At 43.1% G+C, this 21,013-nt stretch overlaps 1 protein-coding gene across 5 annotated transcripts in view; it reads left to right on the top strand.

Moving 5' to 3' along the window:
- Positions 1-21,013, top strand: part of CDK17 (cyclin dependent kinase 17) — a 138,036-nt gene that overhangs the window by 10,287 nt on the left and 106,736 nt on the right. The window contains exon 1 of one of the 5 annotated variants that reach the window (XM_056798671.1): positions 18,229-18,699. The exons of the other annotated variants lie outside the window; for them this stretch is intronic. The gene's annotated coding sequence lies outside the window, so the exon portion shown is untranslated. Of the gene's footprint in view, positions 1-18,228; positions 18,700-21,013 lie in introns of those variants that run through there. 5 annotated transcript variants of the gene reach the window in all.

Below are 21,013 nucleotides of genomic sequence, written 5' to 3'. Positions count from 1 at the left end.
GAAATGATATGTATTAGGAGGGCCTCCGAGACCTTTAGAGGGTAGGGAAAGATGTCATAGAAGAGGGAAGGAAGCAGGAGGAAGCTTGGATATAGGTTGGGTTGGTTCTATGCCTGAGAACATTGACATTGAATATCCTCTGGTATTGGAGGAAATAAAATTTAAAATTTAAAAATAATATAACAGTTTTAGGTAAGACAAATTTCCTGCCCTCCTGGAGCTTTAATACCTCTTTTGGAATACCCTATATACAAGATGGCTAGAGAGCAGTAGTCAAATTTACTTGATGTAGAGAGGAATGGATGAATGAGAAAGAGATTTCAGAGGTCATATGAGTTTTGAGTCTGCTCAATAAAAATGAGTACTAGGATGTAGATACCCATTTAGGATATCAACAGAACTCCCTAGAGCTGGAATGAGTCATTCAGTGTGACCAATAAAATTCCAGGGCATCCCAAATCCAGTTCTACAGCTATCCTACTTAAATACCCTCATTGAAGTTGGTGGCATCATTGAGCTTTGCAAGAATACAGCAATGACTTCTAATGCAATATTTGTTACTTGGGAAGATGTGTGTGTCAATTTTTACACAAACACAATTGAATTATAGTAATTAAATACAGAACCTGGTTTATGGTTCTTTTTAAAGACTATAAAGTAGCTAACCTTTAAAAAATTATACCTTTGATCTAGTGGGCATGATTTAAGCATAAGACTTATTGACAAGGTATCTGTTAGTTTGGAGTTCATCTACTGCTATAGTTTTATGGTTGACATTTTATTAAAATTCATATTTTCTTATATCATTTCTAGAAAGGTAGTATTGTTTAATGATTTGTTTTGAGGAAATAAAAACAATTATTACTTATTTTAAGGAAAATCTCTGTCAGTTGTCCAGTTAGTAACTTATCAACCTTTGGTCACTCAACATCCTCATGGCGCTTTGTGGTAAAGTTTTTAGCATATTTGCGGAATTGTGGATTTGTGAGATCATCTAATTCAAACTGAGGCTCAAGAGGTTATTTATATGTGTAAAATCCTAAAGCCTAATGACAAGATCTGGCACCCAATCCACTCCAGGGGGTGGGTGTAGTGAGGTGTTGAATGTGACTCCTATGAGACTAGAAGGACAGTGAAGACCTTATAGAACAAAGGAAGTTTGACAAAAGGGTTGGAGGGAAGAGCATGAGTTCAGCTTTGAACCTGTTGAGTATGTAGTACTGCTAGAGGTTAGGAGAAAGACTAGAGACAGCTATGTAGTTCTACAAGTCATTGGCAGGATAATTGACCATGTGAGAGCTGATAGGTCCTGGTTTGTTCAGCTATTCCCTAGTTGGTGGACTCTTATTTTGTTCCCAGTTTATTGAAACCATGAAAAATTCTACACATATTTCTGTGTATTTGTCTCTCCTTAGTAGAATATAATCCCTTAGAGAGAGAGGGTTGGCGTTATGTTTGTGTCCTTAATGTTAGTGTACTGCCTTGCACATAGTAGGTGTTCGATAGACAAATAATAGTAGGTTTTCAAAAAATAACAGGCAAATTCAATAAATACATGTGTGTTGAATTTAATTATAAAACTGAGAGCACTTTTAACTTGTTAAAGAGTTGAGAGAGTGGTCTGGGGTCCTGAGAGACCTTGACATGCCCATAGCACACAGTCAGCTAGTGTCTTCTTGACTCCAAGGATGTCTCTGTCCATTGTGTTCATAAAGCTTTAAAAATGGAATCCTATTAGTGGCTCAGAGAGAGAGGTTTTTTCTAACAAAAAAGCAACAAAAGAAGAATCATGAATATGTATCCATGAATAAACCTTTCTTGACCTTATATTTTTAGTCTTTACTCCTTTTTGAAGTAATCCATTAAGTGTGCATTAGCCATTGCATAAAGTAATATTCACCCAAATGTGCCACCATGAACATTAATAAGCACCCACTAGATACTTGGGGAAAATAAAAAATTAATATGGACTCTGCCCTTTAAGGTTCTTACAGTCTAGTCTATATGTATATAGACACATATCTAGATACATATAAATTCATAAGAGGAAACATAGAAACAGAAGCAGCAAAGAAAAAAACATTTCCAACTAGGAAAATCAGGGAAGGCTTCATGGAATTAAGAGTTGATAGGACCTGGTGTGTGGAAAATAAGGTGACCAAATATGACAACTAGGTTGTAAACATTAGTGGCTATCAAGAATGGGGATGCCTTTAAGAGTGATAGGAGAGTCAGAAAGAGGATCAGGGCATCCAGGGGAAAATGGTCAGTTAAATTAAATTTGAGGTGCTCCTGGGATGAAAATAATACAGTAATACACCATTTTTCCTTTTCAAATTCTCAGGTTCTTTTTGGTCCTTGTGAAATGGAAAGAGCTTTCCTTTGGAGTCCCAGGACACTTGAGTTGGAATTCTGCTTCTAATACTCAGTTTGATCTAAAAGGCTAGTTGCTTAACTCTTCTGATCTGGTTTCCTTATAAAAAATGGAGATAATAAATGTTGACCCTCGGTCACAAGGTGCTGTGAAGATCTCATGAGTTTTACTTTGGAAACTTTAGCATGACATTAAATTGTCAGAAACTCTGGAAAAATAATGAGTGGTGGCTCGGCCTCCCATCTGGCCATTTTTAAATATGATTAAACTTCTTAGTTACATGTCATTAGTCTCTGCTTATTTAAATGGATCCACCTTTTTAGATTTACTCTTTTATTTTTTATTCTTTGATTGTAACTGATTTATAGTTCACACCTAATCTTCCATCAAAGATGTATACCTGCCAAAGGTCATACACTGGCCTGTCACCAAGGGTGTCCAGTAGAATTGGGATCCTTTAATATGTGTGTGTATTAATATATATAAATGCATTTATGGTTGATGCTGTGCTAATGAATCTATCTCAGAACATTGCAGTCACATTTATAAGATTCATCTCACTCTGATTTAATCCAAACAGGAAAGCCCAAGTGGATGAATCAGTCAGTGATCATCGATTAATCATCTACTGTGTTAGGTGCTGGGGATCCCCATAGAAAGAATCAAACAATTCCTTCTCTCAAGGAGCTTATCTTGTAAGGGTTGGGGGTTGATCCGAACAACACATACATATGTCAGCATGCACAGAATAGCTATCAGGAGAATACAAATGAGCACAAGGCAGTTAGGGGATCACCAATAGTTGGAGGAATTATGAAAGGCCTTGCTTTCATCTAGAAGATGGTGTTTGGTCTGGGCCTCAAAGGAAAAGAAGCATTCAGTGAGGTTGGGGTGATGAGGGAGTGCATTCCTGACTCAGCAGAGGGGTGGCCAGGGCAGAGAACGAAGAATACCTATTTTGAGGCTAGAAGCAGTTTAATGCAAAACTTGTAGAACTGATCCAGCAGTATATTTCTAGAGCATGGAGAGACACTTAGCATGGACGTTGGAATGGACCCCGAATTGAAGAGGAGAGGGAATTGTAAAGTTCTTTGAGTGACCTCAACTTTTCCTGGGAAAAAAAGATTAATTTTTAAAGCAACAGCATTCCTATGGAGACACTTGCATCTGGTTATCACAAGTACCGTGGTCTTCAAAAAAATTAAAGTTGAGATTCACCCCAAACAATGGCCTTGAGTAGGCCAGAGCACATTATGAGAAACCATGCAACTATGTAACAGAACGACAGCCTGAAAAATGTTAAGAGATGGCCCTGAGGCCTCTCCACCTTGGGTGACCTCTCTGTAGGAATTACAGGAGCAAAGGGAAGGTGTGGGTGGTTGTTGGAGGAGGACCCACATTGAAGAGACCACTGGTCCCTGGGCCTGTGGCAAAAATAGATTTATTCTCTTTCACAGATCCTCTTATTTGCTTTTTCTGTCTATTAAATGGATACTTTTCTTGGACCCTTGTCCAACATATGTAAACAATATAGGTGACATGGGTGTTTCTTCTTACATTCTAGTTGTAGTTTTCTTAGCTCCTCCTGGTGGCAGACAGTTAATAGAAATTTTGGAATCTTGGAAAAAAGTTTTCTGGGAAAAAAACCCATTTTCATGAAAGTCTGGAAATATACACATCCAAAGAAATGAAAATGCATTATATATAACTTGGTTTGCTCATGATCTTGGTGTGCTTAATTTTATTAGCTAATTAAATTTACTTGTTGATTTTAAAATTCTTGTTACCAATCCCAACTCTAAAATTCTGACTTAAAATTTAACGTGTTAAAAATTGTTAGATTATGAATAATGGCAGAATAGTTGTTATTAAAGTAAAACATAATTATTCATTTTTTTTTTTACTTAGAATCCTTCACAGTTTCAAGGTATAGAAACATTTTAAAATCATTGCCTAGTACCAACCCTTAAGAAAACTAAGGTTCCTTGAAGAAACCAGTTGGGGGTTTGTAAGACCCTACCAACTTTCAGTGTTATTTCTGAGGGAAAATGTATTTCAAGTCCTGCGTAATGAAGTCTGTAATAAATTTTGGGAACATAACCTTTGGTAAATTGGAGATTACCTTTTATAAATAGTCTTGTGGCCAGTGGTTCTAAACCAGCTGATTCCTCTGACTGTTGATGGCTTAGTCATTTCTAGAAGTTAAATTCCTTCAATTTTTTGTTTTGGATTAACATTTGATGAGTCTGTTTTCTGACAATGTGGAATGGGAATCTCAGTACTTGTATCACCCAGGTTAGCTGGTGGTTGTGAGCAAAGACATTTTAAGGCGCCTCTTGGACTTTGATTGTCCCCCCAGGGAATAAGGGGCTCAACAGTTTCTGACTCCAAAATCCATTTTTCTTTTTAGTTCACTAAGATGCACAGTGTCATCTGTCGTCTTCGGATTGGGTGACATTGTTTTAATCCATGGATACTGAACTTAGGGTTGGTGACAGACATTTAGGACAGAGTTTAATGAAAATGTTACCGAATTGAATATTTTCGTGGGTATTAATACTTTAAAAAAGAGCGTATTAGAAAATAATATAACAATTGACGTCATTGTATGAAATACAATGCATACCCCTGCATGTTGATTGAGGCTTTGAATTTTGAGCCCCATAATCATGTTAGTTTTTAGTGACTTCAGCTTTAAAAATACTGTCAGGGCAGCGAGATGGCTTAGTGGATAGAGCACCAGACCTGGAGTCAGGAGAACCTGGGTTCAAATGTCAATTAACCTTGTTTGCCTAGCTCTTGCCCTTCTGTCATAGAATTGAAAACAGAAAGTAAGGATTTAAGAAAATATACTCATATGCTGCCCACTTCATTCTCTATTATTAACTTGTATTCTGTTTAGTTATATTGTTTTTTCCTACTGAGTATTGATATTTTATGTATTTGTTCATTTTTTTCTTTTCCCTTCTGTCTTAGAAACAGTATTGGCTCCAATGCAGAACAACAGGCATTTGGGGTCAAGTAGCTTGCCCCCCAGGATTTTTTGGCATACCTAACCCCTAAGCCTAATTTTGCAGTACTCTTCAGATCTTTTATAGTTCTTTGAAAAGATGCAGCCTCTTTCACTGTGCTGGTCTCTGCAACTTTAATGAACCAGCTTCTTTTTCCAACTCAAAAAGCTGGGGCTTAACTAAGCTCCTTGCATCACATCCTGGTAAATGTTATTTAATTCAGTGTGTTGCTATTTTCACTGGATTTTCCCCATTCCTTTGGATGGAACTTTGTATACTTAAGCTGAATTTCAAGAATATATTATCTAATAGTGCCTATTCCTAGCCATCAGTAAATTTGAAAATATGAGAATCCTTAGCTCCATCTAGAGATGAGTCAATTCTCTTCTTGTCTGGGGAACTTGCCCTCACTTGGAGCATCGAGAATTAATTTCTCTTTTTTTAAACCAGAATTTGTGTTAGCTTCAACAATATTACATAATGGAAATCCAGTATTTATGAGTAGTTTTAAACAGTTATACCTTGTTTTATTTTCCGTTGTGCTGTGAATAGGACATTCATACTAAAACCTCATATTAAACCAGGAAAATTGTAAGAGAAACCAAACCCCAAACTAGTCTAACCCATTTTCTTGTCTGAAACTTCTGTCTTAGAAGAGCAGCAGGAAGTAGGCAGGTTAAATGACCCTTACCCAGGGTCACAATCTAATAACCCTTTTTTCAGACTGTAGGCAGTGCTGAATATCTTCACTAAAGTTCACGAATGAGCCACAAACTAGAATAGAGTGCCCCCTGAGGTCCTTTCCAACTCTCAGGCACTCTGAAAATTCCTCAGGGTGACATGTAGAGAGGGTGCAGGTGACACCAGAAAAGAAATGGCACGTGGCTGAGATCACAGATCTAGCCTGGCAGTGGCGCAAAGTGTGTGATTATTGATAACCAGTGGAATACTGTACAGGGGCTCTCTACTACTAAATAAAAGGAAATGCCAGTGGAGATTAGAGATCTAGTTCAAGACTAACTTGTGCAGGCAGTTCTCAATTTCCATAAATTCACCTTATGCACATTTGTCTTCCCAGAAAGAATTCTGAATTCTAAAAAAGAAAAAACAAATCTATGTTAATGGTACTCTTTGCTCTTGTTCCTTGGTTCTGTGCTCCCCAGGCTCTCTCAACCCTCTTCTCTGTGCAGAAAACCCTTAAAACATCTCAGAATAACTGAGGCACAGAGACCACTTACCTTCATGCTTGGCCACTGAACTGTCTTTTGTCATTCTGAGCTCAGGTACCCTGTGCCTATTCCTGATCTATTACCAGTGCTCTCTTGTCTGGATCTGGCTTTCCCTCATCCCCATGTGTGTTCTGCCTCTTAGTTCTGGCCAGAACTTCATGTGGCTGGCCCTGGCCCTGTGTTCCTCCTTCTGCTCCCAGTTCTCTGTCTCTGGCCAGAGCAGATTTTTGAATCGTGTGCCAGCCTCCTCCCTCCACAAGCACATGGCCCCATTCCTCCCTCCCTCCTTCCTCACTTCCAGGGGAAAATTTGCATTCCATAAAAATCTCCTTAAGAAGAGGTCTGCAGAATGGTGAGAACTGGCTATGCCATAAAAAATATCTAGACTTTGGAAAGGTGGAGAGGAACAAGGCATTTCCTGGTGGGGGAAGCAACTTACAAAAGGTTAAACTTACTAATTAACAACTAATTTTGGGAAGAATATAAGTTTAGCTAGAAGGAATTTCTGGTTCAAGATAAAGATAATACAACAATAATAATAATATAATATTATAATAATGGTCAGCAGAGGCCTGAGTGAAGCCTCAACACTCACTGGATGACCCTGGTGAGTTGTTTCCTTGTCAAATGCAGGATACTTAAGGTGAGCCTAGAATGCTATAAACCTGAGCTATTCAAGTGTTAGAATAAGGAGTTTTGGGACTTGGGCATGGAAGTGGAAATAAATTCTTGAATTTTTTAAAAACACCAGCAATCTCGAAATCGAGCAGTTTTGTTTTTGACATAATGGATAAGAATAATTATGGGTCACTAAATAAAATCTTCGTTTGGTGAAAGAAGGGTAGAGTGATGGAAATGGGTTAGAGACAATGCTAAGAAAACAGCTAACCATGAGACCAAATGAAAACTTTGGTTTTTATCTTTACTGATTTTTGAAAATGTTCAGTTCCAAATTCTCTTGCAGTTCTTTCAGTTCTTTCAGGTGAAAAATACAGTATCCAGTATACATATAAAGTCAACAAAACAGTTCTCTACGTTAGCCATGTTGTGGGTTGGGTGGGTAGGAACAAGAAAAAGGAAAAAAATGTTTCCGTCTGCAAGTTGAATCCATCATTTCTTTCTGGAAGTGGATAGCCTCAATCCTTTAAAATTGTTCTGTATCATTGTATTGATCTGACTTGGTAAGTCTTTCACAGTTGATGGTTGTTAAAATACTGCTGCCTACATACATCTGGTTTTGCTCACATCACTTTGCATCAGTTCATACAAATTTTCCCAGGTTTTTCTGAAACTATGCTCTTCATCATTTCTTATAGAACAATAGTATTCCATCACAATCATACATCACAGCTTGTTCAGCCATTCCCCAATTGATGGATATCCCTTCAGTATCCCTTTTTTTGGGGGGGGGCACCACAAACATAAATATTTTTGAATGGAAACTTTGGGTGCATTTTTTTTTAGATTGGTGAACCCTGGGTTTTCTGAAAGTTTCCTCTGGTTTTGACAAGCAAGTGTGATTTGTAAATGAGTTGAACAGAGAAAATGATGTGAAAATACTTTGCTAGACATATACACATCTATGCTATACTACTGTACTATTAAATGGGCAAAGGAGAGCAAGCTTTTATGCTTCCAGGAGAAGTGTATTCTTGGGAGGTAAAGAATTGTCAGTAATATTTGTTGGGTCTCTGTTGTATCAAGTATAATTGGGGGGGTGGGGGTGGAGAGGGCTTTTAATGAGTATATGGATTCCCTTCACTGAAGCAGACCAGTAAGTCAGTCGGAGTATCTCGGAATTGCTTGGGACCCTGTGCATTGGGGTGCCTTGTCCATTCTAGAAGCGGGCCTTGGCCCAGGCCTTTCCAGTCTTCCCTCCTCTTTTTCTGCCTCCAGTAGCACAGCCTTTTCATTGGATTCCCTGTAGGTTTCCCCTTCATAACCTTCATGTCAGCACTTTGCACGTCCTATTAGGTCTAGGATTAACTGTGGACTCCTCCCTGTGGAGTTCGGAATTCTCCAGGCTGGGTCCCATGTATCCCCCCCCCCCCATTTTTGTCCTAAGCTGTCTAGACTAGAACCCCCCTCCATGCCTGCCTTTCACTCCCTTCCATCCAGCGGTCCTTTGAGAAGCCTTTCCTGGCCCTGCCTCTCCTTGGCGCTTAGTCCAGTGCTGGCCACCGACTGGGTGCTTGGTGACCCTGTGACTTTTAGGGCTGGCCTTTGGTCTGTCTGCATTTTTGACTCCTGATGATTCATGGGGCACCTTTGAAAAGGAAATCCATTGAAAGCTTGCGCTGCCCCATTGGTGATAGATCGGGCCCTCTAGTTTGTCAGTAAGTTTGAAGAACTTGTCATCTGACTTAATTAATGCATGCCAGTCCTATAGACTTGGTTTTACAGTGAGCCTTTGTTTATCTATTTTGAATCCGGGACCTGGGGCACTGTAACAGCAACTGGGCTGGGAACATGGAGCCTCAGCGGGGGAGGGCCTTACACACAAGGGATGGCCTTGAACCTTAGTTTAATAGGTGGGGTGGGGAGAGAAGACCAGCATTGATTCCCACTTTTTAAATTTGTAAGAGCATTAGTACAGTAAATGCGACATTACATTTGGAAACACCTGGTTCTTTTGTTGGAAGAGTTCTTGTTTTTTAAATAGTTCTTTATTAAAATATACCACCACAAATATTTGAATTAAAGATAAAAATTTGGATTTTGAAATTATGTAGAATTTTGTCAACATAGACATTTATTTTTTTCTTTTCCTATTCCATTTTTCTTTTTCATTTATTTATTTATTTAAATTTTATTTGGTCAATTTCAAACATTATTCCTTGGTAACAAAAATCATTCTATTCCTCCCTCCTCTTCCCCCCCCCCTTCCCGTAGCCCACATGCAATTCCACTGGGTGTTACATCAACATAGACATTTTTTTTCATTGTACCATTTTATTTTTCTGTATGACAATCATATTTTGGCCTATAAACAGTATTAAAGTAGTAGTAGTCTCTCGGTAACCAAGGATGACGATTGTCTTTGTGCGTTTTCACCTATGGTGTATAGATGAGTGTGCACAAAGACACTTGTGCATGGAGATTTAAGTGGAAAAGTCGATGCACAGAGACAGTCCCACTCTCTGGCATTGGAAGCCTGGGTCCAGTGGCACGAAAAGTCGTTACACCTGGAGACTTCCTCAGCTGCATTGGATGGCCGTGTTGTCCTTTGTGCTCCAACACACCCTGAGCACTCCACAGTGCTTTGCTGCGTCGCCCTCTCAGCCGTTGAACCTTTTTAATGGTTTCTTCCATCTGTTTGGTTGAAGCACTCTTCACATGCTGTATTAAAGTATAACTTAATTAACATATGCATTTAAAGGGACATTTTAAAGTGTTATCGGGCCCACCTCAATATTTTATTTCTCTTCTTTATATAAAATTAGTCACTTAATAAGAGAAAATATTTCTTTATTCAGTAATAAATACTGGAAATTCTTCATCCCCCCCCCCCCCCTTCCTGCCACTGGGGCTAGGCAATTAGTGTTAAGTGACTTGTCCAGGGTGTGCGGCTAGAAAGTGTCTTGAATTCAGATTTGAATCCAAGACTTTTCATCTCCAGGACTGATTGTCCACTGAGCCACCTAAACTGCCCCCATTGTCTCTTTAAATATATCTGACAGTGTGTATTGTATCTGGAGGAAGATCTTGTAACTAGTCCAGGATGCAAAGGGTTAATGCCTTGGGGCTTGGTGTCCCCAGCATTCTTTTTTTTTTTTTTTAAACCCATACCAATTCTGTGTATTGGCTCCAAGGCAGAAGGGTGGTCAGGCAATGGGGGTTGAGTGATTTGCCCAGGGTCACACAGCTGGGAAGTGTCTGAGGCCAGATTTGAACCTAGGATCTCCAGTCTCTGGGCCTGGCTCTCCATCCACTGAGCTACCCAGCACCCCCCCCCCCCCCCCCATATTCCCCGCATTCTTGACGCACAGACTGGGAGCCTTTCTCTATGCTCTGCCTCTTACCTGCTCTCCAGTTACATCGCTTTTCAGTCTGGCCCCCTTTGGAGAAGTTTCGTAAGTGTAAAGGAGATGGAAAACCCAGGGCACGGAGGGAATAAATGGCTCCTGCAGTTGTCAAACCTTTGAGTTGTGAATGCATTCCTTATGAGCCGGGGTGGTTGCAAACACCATTTTAGCAGTTTAAGTTTAAGACATTAGATATGGTGGCACAATACTAGGAACATGATTGGAATATGCGAATCGCTCATAATTGAAGCTAGGTGTCACCAGGGCCATCATGAGTATTTTACAGGGCAAAAGCAAGATTGGGTTTTTCCTCCTGCTGGTGAATGGATGAGGCTGGCCTGTCTCTGACTTCAGCCCTCTTCGGAGGGACCTCTTTCCTGGGAACTCCTGGAACCTGCTCCGCTCTGCTCAGATCCCTGTGGAACATCTCCTCCTAAGGCCTGTTCCCCTTCTCCCATTGGTGCGTTCCTCCCGGAACCCCAAGTTTTTGGAGGGATTTCATTTCCCTTCTGGCCTTTTCCCTAACTTTCTTTCAAAATCATGCCTCCTTGCTAGGTACCTTCATCAGTGAAAAGTGGAAAGCAGTTCCGTCGGTAGCAGGTATTAGGAGTAAGTCAAAGAAGGGACTTGAACCAAAAGAGTTGGTAAACTCTTCATTCTGAGCTCCTTTGAAACCATCGTCTATCTTCCTGAAGCGCTTTCTTTACATTTTGCTAAGTGATTGCAATAATATTAGGATTTCATTATTAGAATAAAGTCATCATAGTCTATAAAGTCATATATGATATAAAGTTATTAGATTATAAATGAACATTATTACAATTTATTATATGATGATAACTTCCCAGAAGGTCCTCGTTATGATGTATGTACATGGCCTGGGAAGTAGAGGGGAATAGCCTGCAAAACACTTATTCATTCATTGTCCGCCCTGGCCTCTCCGCCCTTTATAGGTGAGGGAGGCTTGGAAAAGGGAGTGCCTCAAGTCGAAGTCCTGTCCGCCTTCCTGAGTGCAACTTGCCTTTTTCCCTTGATTTTTTTTACCTGTAACTTGACAGATTGCTTAATGCTGTTGGCGTGGGCTGCACTCCCCCTTTTCCATTGCAGTGCCCTGGTCCTGGCCCCCTTCGGGTCGGCCTCTTGGCTGCCTTGGCACTTAGATGGGACCCTCTGCAGCACCTTTGAATGGGTCAGATTCCTCTTTGCCCCGGAAGTCCGGGAGAGCCTGGCCCTGATGGGATGAGGGCACGAATCGCTCTCGGCGAGGCCCGGAGGAGGAGTGGAGGCCCAGAGGGACCTTTTAGCTTTGGGCAAGTGGGGAGCTAAGAGAGTGCGCCAGCTTTGGAGCGGATGGAGGTGTCTGTCCCTCTTGGAGGCTTTAGGGGATTGGGGTGTGCTAGAACCCTGGCGAGAGGGTCTCCTGGAGATGGGCCTAGTAAAGGGTGCCAGTAGCCTGGCATCTCCGCAGAGGAGGGGTGACAATGGTGGAACCAGCTGTTTATTTTGCCCAGATGAGAATGACAATTAATAGTTCAAAAGAATCCTTGTTAATATTTGAAGGGGATTGTTTTGAGATTATCCTTTTGTCAAATTCTCAGAGGTCACAGTTTGCGCCTAAGGGTGTGTGTGGCTGGGGGGGTCAGGTAGTGGAATTAATTGCTTCCTCTCCTTCAAAGGCAGAAAAGAAGTAGGGGTTTAGTGGGGGAGATTATCCTGGGGAGGGGCTTCTTTGGCTCCTGATTAGACAGACTGGTGCTAAGATGAAAGGAGCCTCGCTCACTTTAATGTGCTCTGCAGCTGGTTCAGTCAGCTGCTCCTCGCCACCCCCCAGAACAAGCCCGTGGCCCTTTCTGGGCACTGTGCCTGGCCCTACAGGTCTTCACCTCCACTCCTCGTCAAAAAGGAGATCTGTGGAGGGACACACAGTTCAGATTTTAGAATCTTCAGAAATATCTTTTTTAGGTTCAGTGGCAACATTTGAATTTGCCCAGGAAGGTGCATTTTGTTCAGCAACCTCTTTGGGGGCTTTCTTGGCAGAGATCCTGGAATGGTTTGCGGTTTCCTTCTCCAGTTCATTTTTACAGATGAGGAAACTGAGGTAAGCCAGGTTAAGGGACTTGCCCAGGGTCACACAGCTAGCAAGTCTTTGAAATGCTAATAAGTATCTGAGCCTGGATTTGACCTCAGATCTTCCTCACTAGAGGTCTAGTACCCTATTGCACTGCCATCACCACACATGGTTCTTAACAGGATGAAATAGGAAAATGTCTGTGAAATCCTCCTAGACCTGAAGTATATATGGGCCCGTTTTTTAGCTATTCATTAAAAAAAGGTTTATTTTTATTTTATTATTTATTTTTGAAGCCCCTACCTCCAGTCTTAGAATCAGTACTGTGTATTGGTTCCAAGACAGAAGAGTGGTGAGGGCTTAGGCAATGGGGGTCAAGTGACTTGCCCAGGGTCACCCAGCTGGGAAGTGTCTGAGGCCATATTTGAACCTAGGACCTCCCGTCTTTGGGCCTGGCTCTCCATCCACTAAGCTACCCAGCTGCCTGCTCAGCAAATGTTTAAGTATGTCTGTCCTGGGTTCTGGGAGGATGGCTAGGAGCAAAGTTTAGCTATGCAGCAGCCCTTGTTTGCCTTCCTCCTGCTCTGTGAGCTGCTTTTTAAAGACAGAGCTCTTTGTTCCTGGGGGCTGTCCAGCCGGGCCGGGGAGCTGGGCAGCGCTCGGGCAGGGTCTGGCCAGAAAGACCAGCTTGGGCAGCCCCCACTGACACTAAGCATCGTCCCTCCGCTTGGTTTTTCTCTGTCCGCTTCGGCCACACTCTTTGGAGGGGGAATGAATTTCTGTAGGTCGTGGGTCTGGGGCAGCCCTTGGGCCATTCTGCCTGGCCCGGCAGCCAGGTGGCTTCCCGAAGGGCTCTGAAGAGGGACTGTGCAGCGGGATGGAGAGCCGCGCGCCAGGCCAGGGAGGATGTGCCTTGCCTGCTCCGTTAGTGCCGGGCGCTGGGCAAAGGCTTCTGCCGAAGATTGGCTGGCTGCAAGCAGGGAGCGCGGGGGACGCCTCTCAGCAGGGGAGAGGCTCTTCTGGGAGGAGACCGGAGACCTGCTCATCTGCAGAGCCAGGCCCGGAGAACTTGGGGCTTCCAGAACCGATATCGGAGCGAGCGCGGCGAATGGAAGGCAGTCTGGTGGCCCCCGGCTCAGCGCGAATATGCAGTTTGTGTGCGGGCGTGTGCACACGCACACACACGAGCACACGCATGCACATGCGCGCACACGCACACACATGTACACGCGCGCACATGTACACGCGCACACATACACACGCACACGCACACAGACACACGCGCACGTACACGCACATATGCACACACACACACTTTTAGCTAGTTTATTTTTGACGATGCTCATGAAATGACATTCTATTTTTCTGTTCTTCCGTAATGACATTCATACGACACAAACAACTACCATGATGGCAAAATTTACCTTAACATTTAATACACGGAGAGGCTTGGTGTTGATTCTTGTTTTACATTTGCACAGAGGCTGTACTTTCTCCTTACAGCCCCTGGAGGAGTATGTGCTCACACAATAGATTGATGGAACCGATCTCTGTAATAGGATACCGAGCTCTTGTTAGTATTGAAATAATTTATTACTAATTCCAAGTGGATTCTTTTCCTGCTTGAGGATCCCAGGCAGCTTGAAAAAGCCGAACAGCACTGGCGGATCCCTCTTTGTCTCGGGAGTCAGTCTGCTCCCAGAAGGGTCAGTGTGAGACTATAAATAGTTGAAAGGTTTTTTTCGTGCCCCTGGGAACCGAGCTGGGATTTTGTCTTTATGATTAATGTAAGGAAGATTTTTGTGAGATTATTAAAAAAAAAAAACATGGCACACGTCAGGCTCATTAAAGCATTCAGATATCAAATGTATTTTGGAAAAGTTTTGTTTTCCTAAAATTTACCTAATGTTTGTTGTTCAAATGAATGCGTCTTATGGCATTCACAGTTATTCCTCTAAAGAGTATGGTCCATTGTATGTAGAAATATAGGCTTTCCTGAAGAGCCGTAACTATTTCAGAAAAATTCCTTCATTAAAATGGTAAAGTACAATTTTCCTTCTTTTCCTCATAATCATTTACCAGGTTGCTTTTCATGTCCTGTAGAAGGAATTGAGCCTTCCAAATTATACCTACATTAATGAATGTCAAGCCTGGCTGTTTTCTGGATGTTGATACCATGGTAGGATGATTGGAAGGATGGGAATGTTCTTGGAGTTCTGGTGCTGGAATCCAGTTCACCCAACCTTCTTAAAGCACCTCCCAAGTAAGGGCTCTGGACTAGTGGCTAGTTGTAGGTAATTATGAGAAATAAAGGACCAGAGGAAGAAACAGACCAGGTGGGAGAGCAACTGTTTTATTACAGATTTATAAAGGAAGTAGCCAAGTGGGAACCTGGAATCCAGACCTTCTGAGCACAACCTGCTGCCATACCGATCTTCCTTTAAAGTACTTTGTTTTACGAGGCAAAAATGGTTGTTTTTCCTGCTCTTCTGGTGTGGTTGTGTCCATGGATTCCCAAAGGCAAGGTCAGGAGAGGGTCATTTCTGGCAGCGCCATCCTGCCAGACTGCCTAAACAAGGAAAAAACTAATTATAAAAGGAATAAAAGAAGAAGGTCTTTGGTGTGGTGACTGTTGCATATGGAATTCAGTCATTCAACAAACATTTAACCACCTCCTATGTTCTGGACTCTGTGCTAAGTGCCAGGGATAGGAAGAAAGGCACAAGATAGTCCCTGCCCTCCAGGAATTCCCAGTCTCATGGGAGAGACAATGTGCAAACAGCAATGAACAAACCAGACCTAAAGAGGCAAAATTGGAGATACTCACTGGGAGGAATGACCTAGAAGGCAGCCCCTCTGAGCTTGGTTCCTCACTGAGAAGATGGAAGTGTAGGACAAGATGACTTCTGGGCTTCCTTCCAACCCTGTACCCTTATCAAACCTGTGGAGAAGTAGAATGAGCACACTGGTCAGACCTCTCCTGAGGAGCCTGAGAATGCGGAGTAAGGACCGGATTGCTTTTTTTTTTTTGTGGGGTAGTAGGGGGCCCACATTGAGGAGTTATTGGATTCCTTGAAGTATTTTCTGTGTAATCAGAAAACATGGGAATAAAGCATGAATAATAAATACTCTTGATTTCTAAAACCAGACTATGCATAAAAGACAGATTGGTGTTCTGATTATTGAAGAAGTCATTTCATATTTTGATCCAGGATTTCATTGACAGAAAATGGAACCAATGTACTGAAGGTGTTCTACGAGGGCATTGGGGGTCCCAGGGTGCCAAGCAGGCTATCTGTGCTCTTCCATTCTTTCATGCCTAGCCTACTTTCTTTTGCCATTATACATAACCTCAGCAATGTCTGTTCCAGTACTTTTCTTGCATGTAAGTTATTGTTGGTTTGGAGGTCTCCTTTTGCCCATTTTGCTTCTTTCAGAACATTTGAGACTGTCCGTCATTTTAATTCAGAAATTTTGGTACTCCATGAATTGAAACCATATAGCATCCCTTGGAGATATTTGTGTTAAAAAGATGGACCATTTCAGTGATAGGAAGTTTTGCCCATTGTTTTTAATTATCTTAACCATCTTTGATGTATCTAATCTCATTTCTCTACCCAATTTGGGGACCTAGTTTATTATTCCATCCATGCTTGCTTGTTATACATATAGATGAACTAATTCAGTGGGCTGACTGCCAAATTTGATGTTATTACCTGGGCAATAAAACTTCCTTTATCAGCTTTGTCTGGCATGGCTGATTAGGCAGTTCTTCAGATTGACATGGATTTTTTTGAGTAGGCGTGGTAGTGTTCCATGCAATCTACACATCGTCTCAGGTGAATAGAGATTATTTAGAAGCTTGGCACCACGAGAAAATATGTTGTGCTTTTTATTTTTTAGTGGGAGAGGAGGACCTTACGCATGACATCTGACCCTGGTAGCATTTTGTTATACCTTGTTTGACATTAATGCTTAGTGGGTTATTGAACAAAGTTATCTCCTATTCAATTTGTTTTGAGTCAGAGGGTTGTGATTTTCATGATTTCCCAGTTGTTAATATTTCCTTCTCTCCCACCCCCATCCCTTTGAATGTAATTCCTTATCTCTGCCTGTTAACATATTTCATCCCACCAGTAAAATGTGAGCTCTTTGAGTATAGATACTGCCTTGCTTTTGTATTTGTATTGGGAGAATTTATTTTTCATATACTGTATTAAATCTTATATCAGGGTTCTCCAGTGGAAAGGCCCCAAATCAATTCCTGTATATTAGGGAAAATTTCTGTGTCTGGAGTCTGGGTCAGAGATACCATCCAGCCTACTGCTTTGAGCATTGTTTGTCCTTAGGAATTCCAAAGAATGTCTTCCTTCTTAGCAGAAGTTGGTTAATGACTGAAGGGGTGGAAGATTCTTTACTGGTGTATGTAGCAAACCCTTCCTCTATTCCCTAATGGGGATGGGGAGGGTAGATGGTTTGATAGACCACCTCTAAACATCCCATCATACATTTCCCCATATTCATCCTATTGTGGATATGCAGTAGTATCCCCTTACAATCCCAGACCACAGCTGGGGCGGCCACTTCCCAGGAGATGGGAATCCCCTCAATTTCCAGTTCTAAAAGGTGCCATTGCTACAGTTTTGCATAGCATATTGGTCCTGAGAGGATGGCCCAGTGCAAATAGGATATTTCTACCGTTCTTTCTCTTAATAAGTAGTTTGTTGTTTCAAGCTGCCCCCCCCCCCCTTGTGTCTTAGTTCATAATAGTTCTGTGTTCTCGACCTGTAGCTTTTTTTCTCTGTGCTCTCCTGTTTCAATTATAGTCGTTTCCGTTGCAGCCAGGGTGTCCTGAGGACAGTTGACAAGCTCATCCTTGCCTTGTGGGAATAGCCTTTAAGTCCTTACTTTTAGTATCAAGTCTAAGAGGAGCAACAAGGGCTAGGCCAATAAGGTTAAGTGACTTGCCCAAGGCTACACTTGAACCCAGGGTCACATGCTCTCCCCTGGGCTACCTAGCGGCCTTCCACAGGGTTACCCCCCCCCCCCCCATAGTTCCCTCAATGTTGTTGAATGACACTTGTCTGTATTTGGGTATGTCCTTGCATTTCGTTGGTCACTAGAGGTGTTCTGCCTGTTCTTGGATAGAATGGTTTGTGCCCTTGCTGCTTTTAACTGATTTATGTGGCATCGTTTAGACTGGCCGTCACGTAAAGTTTTTAGAAATCTCTAAAGGAACAGTTTCTTGTAAGTAGCAGATTGTGGGTTGTTGCCTTTTAGACTTTGCCTCAGTCTCCTTCCTGAGCTCCAGCCCCTCCTCCGCCACTGCCTGTTGGAAACAACTCGTTATCTCTCCTTCGGCCGCCTCTCCTAGGGGCCTCCTGCACTTCCCCAGGTCTGTGCTTCCAGCTTTCAGCCCTGCTGTTGGGCCTCCACCGATCTCTTCCGTGTGATCTCTCCCTTCTTATCGGAGGCCTGCAGGCTTCTCGCTTGGGTCTCTGGTCCGGGGCCCAGGCCACTCCCCAGGCCGCTCCCCACGGAAGCCCGAGCAGCATTCCCTTAGCTCTTCCCAGCCGCCCTCCACGCCGGCTCTTCTGTGCTCCTCCTATGGGGCGCCCAGGGCCATCCCAGGGCCTGAGCACCCACGTCTCCTCTCCCCTCCTTAGGGACGCTTTGGAAGGCAGCCCAGCCGCCCCTGCCCCCCGCAGCCTTCCTTTCCTGGCTGTGGCATGGGCCCGACGCATTCTCCAGGAGATGCCAGGAGTGCTTTCCCGATCCATCTGTCTTCTGCCAGGGGCCGATTTAGAAGCTTGGTCTCCCTCACTACGTGCTAGAGGCCTGGACGCGGGGCACGCCTGCCTTTCTTCCCGAGGACCTGACACAGCAGTAAACTCATAGGAAGGTCTCTGGAAGTCTTTGCTGAATTGAATTGAATTGGTTTAGTAGGTGTCTTCCTGCGTTCTCCTCGGAGCCCTTGTAGCACTGCCAACAGGTAAGAACAGCTGCGTCCGGACCCTGGGCTAACCTTGGAGCCAGAAAGTTTGCACGGCATTTGGGCCCGCCCCTGTTGGAGCCCCTAGGAAGCGCTACTGACAGCGTGCAGGGAAATGAGTGGATGATGTGGCCGTGTAGGAAGCGACCTGAGGTCTCTTAAAACATTCTCTGGCGCTGTGAATCGTAGCGCCTCATGCTTGTCTTTGTAACTGATCCATTCTGTCGGAGGTAAACCCAGGCTCCCCAGAAAGAGCCATCCCTGGCCTAGTCCAGACCCAGCTTCAAGGAGCCGTTCTGCTGGGGGTCCCGGCAGCCCTTGTACCCGGCAGTTTGTCATTCGCGCTTCACACCGTGGCCCTCGCGCTCCGGCTCTGCCTTCTTGGCCTCTTCCTCGGGCTCCTCAGAGGTCTCGGACTCGTGTAGATGCCATTAGTCATCCATCCTATACTGCTTTGGACAGTCCCCCTTCCCAGGGCCCTCTCCCAGAAGAGGCCTGAGAAAGCCAGTGAGAACATTGCACTTGCTGACCAGTTTGAGGCCATCCTCCAGACTCCCTGTGCGGCTCCTTCAATAGCCAACACCTCCCCCAAGAGGCTGGGCATTTCGTCATCCTGGGTTACGTAAGCACCGCTTGGATCGCTGACATTCGCCCTTCCTTCAAACAATGAAAGCCTTTACGGCTCTGAGCTCACACGCCCTGCCGCCAGCTCCTGCCCACAAGGCCCTCCCAGCTCCCTGGGCCAGCTCACAAAGAAGCTTGACCATTTTTCCAGAATGCTAAAGGCTGTTCCGAGGGGGAGCCAGCCAAATGCCTACAGCTTGCTCTCTCATCGAAATGAATGAAAGGGAGGAGTGATTTATCCCAGAATCTCCGAGGCCATCCAGTCTAACCTGTCACTGAGTGAGGCTCTCTTCTGTATCCTGGCTGCCAAGTGGGTCTCTGAGGAGCCCCCACCTGGGACCTCCGGGGGGAGCTTGGGGATAGCCTGAGTTGTTAGGGGAAAAGCAACATCTCTTTATGCAATTTCCACCCCTGGCCCCTGATTCTTTCCTTGAGCCGAGGAAGGTGAATCCTCTTCTACTTGTTAACTCCTGGAGGACTTCAGACACGGAGCACTTTCCCCCTAACTCTTCTCGAGGCTAAACATTCCCATTTCTTTCAGCTGATCTCCATCTGGCCCAGTCTGGAGGTTTTCTTCTTCCCAGCTGCCCTGCTCTGGCTAGTGCCGAGCTCAGAGATTCCTCTTCCATGTAACCTGTACACATCATCGCTCTGATAGCCATGGGCTTTATGGAGAGCATTCCTTTGGCCTCACATTCTTTGCCTCACAGCCTGAGTCTTTCCATATTGTATCTTTGCCTGCTTTCACTCTCTCTGGTGACAAAAACCCCTTTATAATGAGGACTTGTCAGGCTCTGTAGCTGCTTCTGACTGTTTGATGTACAGTCTGTCCTGATCCACATAATTACTTTAATCTGGAGCCAGGTTAAGTTTCTTTGCTATTGACCCAGACATCATTTTAGTTAATTTATAGTTGTGTTTACCTTGTCATTGTTTGTCCTAGTGCATTTGAACCTTGTCATAATTTTGGTATTAGGGTTTGAGATTAATCTTTATAGTTTAAAATTTTCTGATTAGTTTTTTATTCCTCAATTTTTACCTTATCTACTTTAAGGAAGCTTGTTCTGACCCTTGGTACATTAGAATCAATTCATTAAAGCATTAGCCTTAGGCTTTAAATTTTTTTTCTATTTATTTCATTCACTTTCCCAATTACATATAAAATTATTTTAAATTATTTTTAAAAATTTTGAATTCCAAATTTTCTCCTTCACTTCTGTCACACCCCCTACCTTGAGGAGAGAGCAAGTTGATATCACTTATACATGTGAAGAAATATGCAACGTGTTTCTATGTTACAAAAGAAATTACACACTGACACATGAAAGAAAAAGTAAAAAAAAATGGTATGCTTCAATCTACATTCAGAATTTAGTAGTTCTTTCTCTGGAAGTGGATAGCATTTTTCATGGGTACTTTGGAATTGTCCTGGATCATTTTCTTGATCAGGCCAGCTAAATCTTTCTTTAAAACAAACAAACAAAACAACCCTTACTTTAGAAACAATTCTAAGACAGAAGCGCAGCAAGGGCTACACAAAAAGAGCTCAGCAACTTTACTTACCCAAGGACCACACAACTAGGAAGTGTCTGAAATTAAATTCGAACCCAGGTCATCCCAACTCTAGGCCTGGTGCTTTATTCATTATGCCAACTAGCTGCCTCAGCAGTCTTTAACAGTCCTTACAGTA

This window comes from Monodelphis domestica, chromosome 5, assembly GCF_027887165.1.
Source record: "Monodelphis domestica isolate mMonDom1 chromosome 5, mMonDom1.pri, whole genome shotgun sequence".
NCBI lineage: Eukaryota > Metazoa > Chordata > Mammalia > Didelphimorphia > Didelphidae > Monodelphis > Monodelphis domestica.
Note: the sequence above shows the minus strand (reverse complement) of the source record. Positions and strands in the feature narration are given on the sequence as shown.